Here is a 7687-nt window from a genome sequence, read left to right as displayed (position 1 = left end):
AGGTGTGTGTTGTTCCTTGTTCTTGTCCTGGGGAGGGAGGAGTCCTTTCATGCCCTGCTCTGGGTCCCTGAACCCTACATTCTTGTTTTTTAGCTACCTTTGTTTTTGTAAGTTCTTTAGTCTTGGGGACGGAATGGTTGTTTGACACCTTACTTCAAGACTAAAGCATTGTAGGTTGTACCAAGACCTTCCATCATACCAAAATTTGTATGAAAAAAGAAGCAAATAAGAGGGATAGAGGGAGCGCCCCAAAGAGGGGAGGACCAGATCAGGGAAGAAAGACCTATATCCAACAAATTATAGCAAAGGATGAATCGGAAGCATCCTCTTGCATAGCTATGAAACCAGGGGCACGGAGAGTGAAGTTTGAGGGACAATCAGTAGATGAACCAATGCTGTCTACAACATTCTTTGGTGATTCCACACAGCAGGTCCCTCCATTATTTGAGGAATCATCTAGTAGTATACCTGACGAGGGAAACCTTACGCTAGTAATAGAAGGAGAAAAGGTTTCAAGCAGAATATCGATAGGGTCAGATCACTCTAGTAAGGGAAAGGAGGTTGTAGCTAAGGGATCAAGCCATTAGGACACAGGAGAAGGAAACGAAGGGCTACTTGCATCACCGAGGGATCGGGGAAGTGCTGCTAAAGCAACTCAAGTCCGAGTGGTAAGGAATCCTCAGCCATCTTCCACAGAGCCTACGGAAATTCGCAACGATTATTGGAAGATATTTATGGCTCCCACAACCTCCACCATCGAGTTTCTGATTGAGGATCTAGGAGCTAGTGCAACCACAAAGCCTATTCCATTAGCAGCCTTAACAATATTTCATGGGCTCATTTTAGAGGACCCCGACACATTTTTATTTGAGTTTGACTTAGTGTGTCGGGGGTATGACTACACGACGGATGCCCAAAAGTTAAAAAAATTTTCCTTCTACATTAAAAAGAATGGCTTTGTGATGGTTCATGGGCCTTGGAGGAAGCTCTTTTCCACATGGGATGATATGTGGACATATTTTCTGGAAAAATACCAAGATTACTGCAAATCCTGGAACATCAAGGAGGAACTTTTCAAGTTCAGACAAAAAGAAGATGAGAGGTTGGAAGATTGTGTGGAACAATTCAATTACACCTTATAGAGGTCAGGCCACTCTGACCTGGATAAGTAAATTTTAAAAATTATCCTCCTCCGATCTTTCCGTGAAGACTCGACGGAACTATTGAACATTGTAGGAAAGGGAGACATCTCTAAGGAAAGCTTCAAAGTTATCTGCAAACTATGCATTCAGTGCTCGAGGGGGCTTGGAAGAAACAGACAAGGGATTCGCTGAGCAAAGGGGTTTGGTGGGGGTGTTACGAAGGCAGAAATCAGAAACCTGCTAGACAACTTGAGGATGGATATCCTCAGGACTCTGTCGGCACAGATGGATACTCTGCAAGTAAAACAGAAGCAGATGGAATTAGATAGGACATGGCGATATTTTGCTCGAAGTGTAGAAAGAAGCACCTAGAGAGGGAATGTCCACTAAACTCCATAGAGGAATGTGGAATCTGTGAGCTAAATCATGCAACAAGCTCATGCCCATCCTTGCTAGGCCTGAAAGTAGTATTTCAAGGAATGGGGGAAGACATGCAGCAACTGTACCTCATGGGGTCTAGAAAGCCATGGCAGCCTCGACCACCGATGGGAAATCAAGGTATGTACTCAGTTCCATATTAGTATTTCAATAATTTTAATATGAATCCTCAGTCCATGCCCTATCCTTCCATGTGGCCGTAATAACAGTTTTCACCTTGGCAGCAGTGGAACGCTCAAGCTAGTTTGAGCTCCCCATGGGCTCCAACTTGGCGAGGATCCCCTCCTAGGTAGTTTCCTCAGCCGATGCCACAACAACAACTCCAACTGCCCTCTAATGTGCCTCCTGGTAATCAACCTGCCCGTCCTCAGCTTCCAATACAACCTAACCTGATTCTTAATAATAAGGGAGCTCATCAAGTTGATGTTCTTAACCTACCTTCATATAGCATCTCCACTGCAAAGTTTTATGAAATGAATTTGCGATCAGGGCAGACAGTCAATGTTCAACCTCCTCCAGTTATCATTGAAAAACTTGATAGTGAAGGTAAGGAATCAAAATTAATTGATAAAGAGCCAAAACGAACTAATAGAAACTAGGCACCTCCTACAAAACAACATCAATGTGAGCAACCTTACCCGGAGAGACTAACTTTGAATAAATCAAGCCCTTAAGTTGAATTTGACTTATTAGGTGAATTGCAGAACTTAATAGTTAAAACTCCCCTGTTACAAGCTATGAAGGACGTGCCAATATATGGAAAGACTCTTAGAGAATACTGTTCAAAGAAACCTACAAAGAAATCCAAAGACCCCTTTACCATTCATGTTATACGAAAATTATCAGATTTCATGATGGGAAAGTCAATGTCTGAAAAGTATGGAGATCCAGGGAACCCAATTTTGACAATACAAATTAATTGGGTAGAGGTTCCGAATGTGCTGGTAGACCTGGGTGTTGCCATCAAAGTTATCACCACTGAAAACATGCATGCATTAGGTCTTCGTAACTTGAAAAATACACCTATAGTATTGGAATTGGCATACCGATCTACAGTCAAACGTAAAGGGAAGTTGGAAGATGTAACAATTTCAGTGGATTCATGGCACTATCCCATAGATTTCTTGACTTTACATACATAATCTTCGGTGGGCAGCCATCCTTTGATTTTGGGTAGACCATGGCTGGCTACTGCAGATGCTTATATTGGGTGCCGTTCATGGCACATGGTTATTTAAAATGGGAACAACACTAAGAACTTAATGTGACACCCACCTGCAGAACCTAAACCATCCATAAAACCAACAGGTGGCAAGCAAATTTTATCTATGGAAGAGCCCAAAATGGAAAATGATGAATTGAGACCAGTCCTCACTATTAGACAGGCCCTTCAGTTGAAAATGGAATCGGAAGATGATGTAATCACCTCCTTTATGGATGATCCTTCTCCATTTTAGAGCCAAATAAACAAGTCCTAGAATCTATCCTAAGCTGTGAGATTTAGGAAACTATTGAAACAACATAAGGATTGGAGGAGCTACCTGTTGATGCACCCCATGAAAGTGGCCCAGTGGAATTAGAACGGGAAAAACCCTAAATATTAATCCAAACCTGTCAGAATCCCAGAAGAAGCAACTTGTAGATGTCCTTCAGAAACATAAAGAAGCTGTTGCCTGGGATTATTCAGACATGAAGGGGATTTCTACTGATTTATGTACTCATCACATATATATTAAGGAAGATTGTCGTCCCATGAGACAACCTCAGAGAAGAATGAACCCTGCATTGGAAAATGTTGTGAAAGAAGAGCTTCAGAAATTACTGGATGTAGGTTTTATTTACCCCATCTCAGATAGCCAATGGGTTTCCCCATTAGTAATGGTCCCTAAGAAAAATGGTAAATGGCAGATATGCATGGATTATCGAGAATTAAATAAGGCAATGTAGAAAGATCATTTTCCTTTGCCATTTATTGATCAAGTTTTGGACACATTGGCTGGCAAAAAGTTTTTCTCTTTTCTAGATGGGTTTAGTGGGTATAACCAGATCCAGTTAGCTCTTGAAGATCAGGAAAAAACCACTTTCACATGCCCCTGGGGAACATTCACATACTGGGTCCTTCCTTTTGGCCTGTGTAATGCTCTTGCAACATTCCAAAGGGAATTTTTGGGATCTTCTCTAATTTTGTAGATGACAATGTTGAAATTTACATGGATGACTTTACTCCATATGGGGATTCATTTTTAGAAGGGCTCAAAAATTTAGAAAAAGTTTTCGAAAGGTGTATACAAGAGCGTGTCTCTCTGAGTATGGTAAAATTCCATATGATGATGGAGGAGGGAATTGTTCTAGGACATTTGTTCTCAGCTGAAGGAATCCAGATGGACCTAGCAAAGATAAAGGTAATTCTGCATTTCCCAACACCCAGAACACCCACACAGGTACATAGGTTTATTGGTTGTGCTGGTTATTACAGGTGTTTTATAGAAATTTTTTCTAAAGTAGCACATCCACTTTTTCAATTGCTAACAAAAGATTAAGATTTTGTGTGGATAGGTGACTGTGATACAACCTTTACAAAAGTTAAGCAATTGGTCTGTAGCGCTCTGATCCTTAGAGGGTCAGACTAGGCATTACCTTTCCATATTCATACGGATGCTTCCCAAACAGCGATTGGTGCAGTGTTAGGACAACAAGAGGATAGAATACCATACGCAGTTTATTATGTTAGTAAGAATTTGGCTCCTGTTGAATTAAACTACATAGTGACTGAAAAGAGTTCCTTGCTATCATTTACACCATTAACAAATTCCGGCACTACATTACTGGGTATCCTACCTTTGTACATACTGATCATGCAGCTATCAGGTATTTAATGAATAAACCTATTACCCATGTCCGCATTACAATATGGCTTTTACTACTACAGGAATTTGATATTACTATAGTAGAAAAACCAGGGAAGGACAATGTGGTTGCAGATGTCTTGTCTAGGATAGAACATGATGGTAAGAATACACCAACTGAAGATAATTTTCCAGATGAACATCCTTTTGTAGTTTCTGCTAACACACCGTGGTATGCAAATATTGCTAATTATCTTGCTACAAGGAAGATGCCTCATCATCTGTCATATAAGGATCAAAGGAAGATTATTCACCAGAGTACCCAATATTCGTGGATGGCCGGATATATCTTTCATATAGGGGTTGACCAACATATTAGGTGTTGTGTGGTAGAAGATGATATCTATGAGATATTAAAGGATGCACATGATGGACCCTATGGAGGACATTTTGCAGATAAAGGAACAGGTCATAAAGTGCTACAAATGGGATATTACTGGCCCTACATCTTTCATGACGCTCGGAATTATGTCTAAATGTCTGATAGCTGCCAACGGATGGGACAACCTGGGAAAGCAGATGAAATGCCTCTACAACCCTAGATAGTCCTTGAACTGTTCAATAAATGCGCCATTGATTTTGTTGGACCCTTTAACCCACCTTCTCATCATAAAGCTTACATCCTGGTCTACACTGATTGTGTGACTAAATGGGTGGAAGCCAGAGCAGTCACAAGAGAAACAGAGCAAGTAGTGGCAGAATTTCTTTTTGAATAAATCTTTGCCCGATACAGTACTCCAAGAGAAAATTATGTCGGATGGAGGATCATAGTTCACATCTCACATGATAGGGAAGTTGATGCGGAAATATGGGGTCAAACATAGAGTGACAACCCCCTATCGTCCCCAGGCGAATGGACAAGTAGAAAGCACAAAAAAGATATTAGAAAATATCGTGACAAAGACAGTAGCAGTTCATCTACAAGACTGGGCACAGAAACTTCTAGAAGCTTTATGGGCATACAGAACAACATGGAAAAAAACAACTGGGTTTTCTCCATTTGAATTAGTCTATGGGAATTCCCCCTTGTTTCCGGTGGAATTTGAGATCAATACACTTAAAACAGCTCTAGAAGTAGGCCTAGACCTATTAGAAGCACAAAAACACCGACTGGAATAGCTAAATGAGTTGGACGAGATTCGGTCAGTAGCTGTCCAGAAGACTACTATTGTTCAACAACAGAGAATGAAATGGCATGATAAATTTATCAAAAGTAAGGTGTTTCATGTGGGGGATTGGGCATTACTTTATGACTCCTGATTTAAGGATTTCAAAGGCAAGCTTCGCACTCGCTGGATGGGACCATATCAAGTGGATGCAGTGTTCGACAATGGAACGGTTAGATTAATTACAATAGATGAGAATCATACCTCGTTCCTAGTAAATGGACACCATCTAAAACTATACCACCATCTAGCCTCTAGAGATGCCTTTGTCAAGCACCATTTTGATTCATCTGATTTAATGGTTGTTGGAATAAACGACACTCTTACTCTGCTCTAAAAAAATAGAAAAATAAAATAATAATAATAATAATCCTATTATTACTTGTTTGTATTTTGCAGGATTAACAAAGGAACATGGCCAGGAAAAATGTAACACTCGGCGATGTTACTCCATCAGTGCTACTATTAAGATGTTGTTGTTACTCCACTGGTGTGTGTTGTTACTCCACTAAGTGTTGTTACTCCGTAACTACTGTTACTCTGCCGATGTCGCTACTCCGCAACTGCTGTTACTCCGCCGGTTTTGTTACTTTGCAACTGTCATTACTACAGCGGTGTCATTACTCCGCAATTGTTGTTACTCCGGCGGTGTTGTTACTCCATAACTGCTACTACTCTGCCGGTACTGTTACTTTGCAACTACCATTACTCCGCTAGTGCTATTACTCTGCAATTGCTGTTACTTCTCCGATGTTGTTACTCTGCAACTGTCGTTAATCTGCCTGTGCTGTTACTCCGCAACTGCCATTACTCTACCGGTGTTGTTACTCCACAAATATTGTTACTACGTAACTGTTGTTACTCCGTAACTATCGTTATCTGCTGTTTTTGTCACTCCGTCATTGTTGTTACTCCCTGTTGTTGTTACTCCTTGCTGCTGTTACTCCTTGTTGTTGTTACTTCGTCAGACATTTTGCTGTTACTCCACCACAAGGTAGGTCCCCAGGTACATCTCTGCTGACTTTTACTAATTTAATTAAAATATTCCAAAAATACATCAAAACGTGTCGCAGCCAACCGTAATTAAGTTGGGGGTAACCGTCATAGTAAACGAAGGCGTACCACAAAAAAGCATTTATGTCACATGATCCTCACCAAACAGAATTTAATGATTACGATACTTCGTAATCATAACTTTGATGTGTTGGAATGCGTACTCGTACGCGCAGAATCATAACCAGTCACCTCCCCAACACGCTGCATTAAATCACTAAAATATCTAATAGTACCACCATAATCTGTCATCATTTTCAAACGTACTAGTATTGTTTCATCCGTTGTCCCCAAAAGCGGCCATGACATTATTTCAGTTGTCGCTGGTTTGAAGCCCTATCATTCTCCCCTGCCAGCTAACTGCATTCGTCATGCTGATCCTGCCTCTATAGCGATGGGTGGATGGTCTGTGCAGCATGAGCCTGAGGATACAATGAGAGTTCAGAACAATCACGAGGTCTGGTGGGTCTTTGAGAATGCAGGATGGAATGTTTACTTTGACAGGTTAAGGGGGTCAAACAAAGAAATTGCAGCAGAATTTGCACTCAACTTGGGAGAAGGAAGCTCTCAAGTCTGCAGAATTGAAATCCCTGTGACAAAGGAAGCCATTGCAGAAGTCAGTGGGCTCCCTCAAAATGGACAATGATGGTTTTCAAGGACTTCCCTTCTAGAGTTTACTAAAGCCTTTTTACAGGCGGGAGAAATCATCGTGTAGAAGGGTCGGGGATACGACCGAAACTTGCTACCGCATCCTTGGGGAGGAGTAGTAGAGTTTGTCATAAAATATATAACTTGTGAGGGGAGATACTCCTCTATATTCAAATACCATCTCTGAATATTAGCCCACCTGCGATTTCCCCAAGCGGAGGCTTTTTCACTAAGTATGCCTCATTTCTTATTGAGAAGCCTCTAATTGATGGCACATTCAGCTCAAGGGTTGCGACAGGTATTGGCGGTCATCACCCACCATGGGTTGGTTCAA

Source organism: Pinus tabuliformis, chromosome 8, assembly GCF_031772625.1.
Source record: "Pinus tabuliformis cultivar Carrire ecotype Pingquan chromosome 8, CPIR1, whole genome shotgun sequence".
NCBI classification, from domain to species: Eukaryota; Viridiplantae; Streptophyta; class Pinopsida; order Pinales; family Pinaceae; genus Pinus; species Pinus tabuliformis.
Note: the sequence above shows the minus strand (reverse complement) of the source record.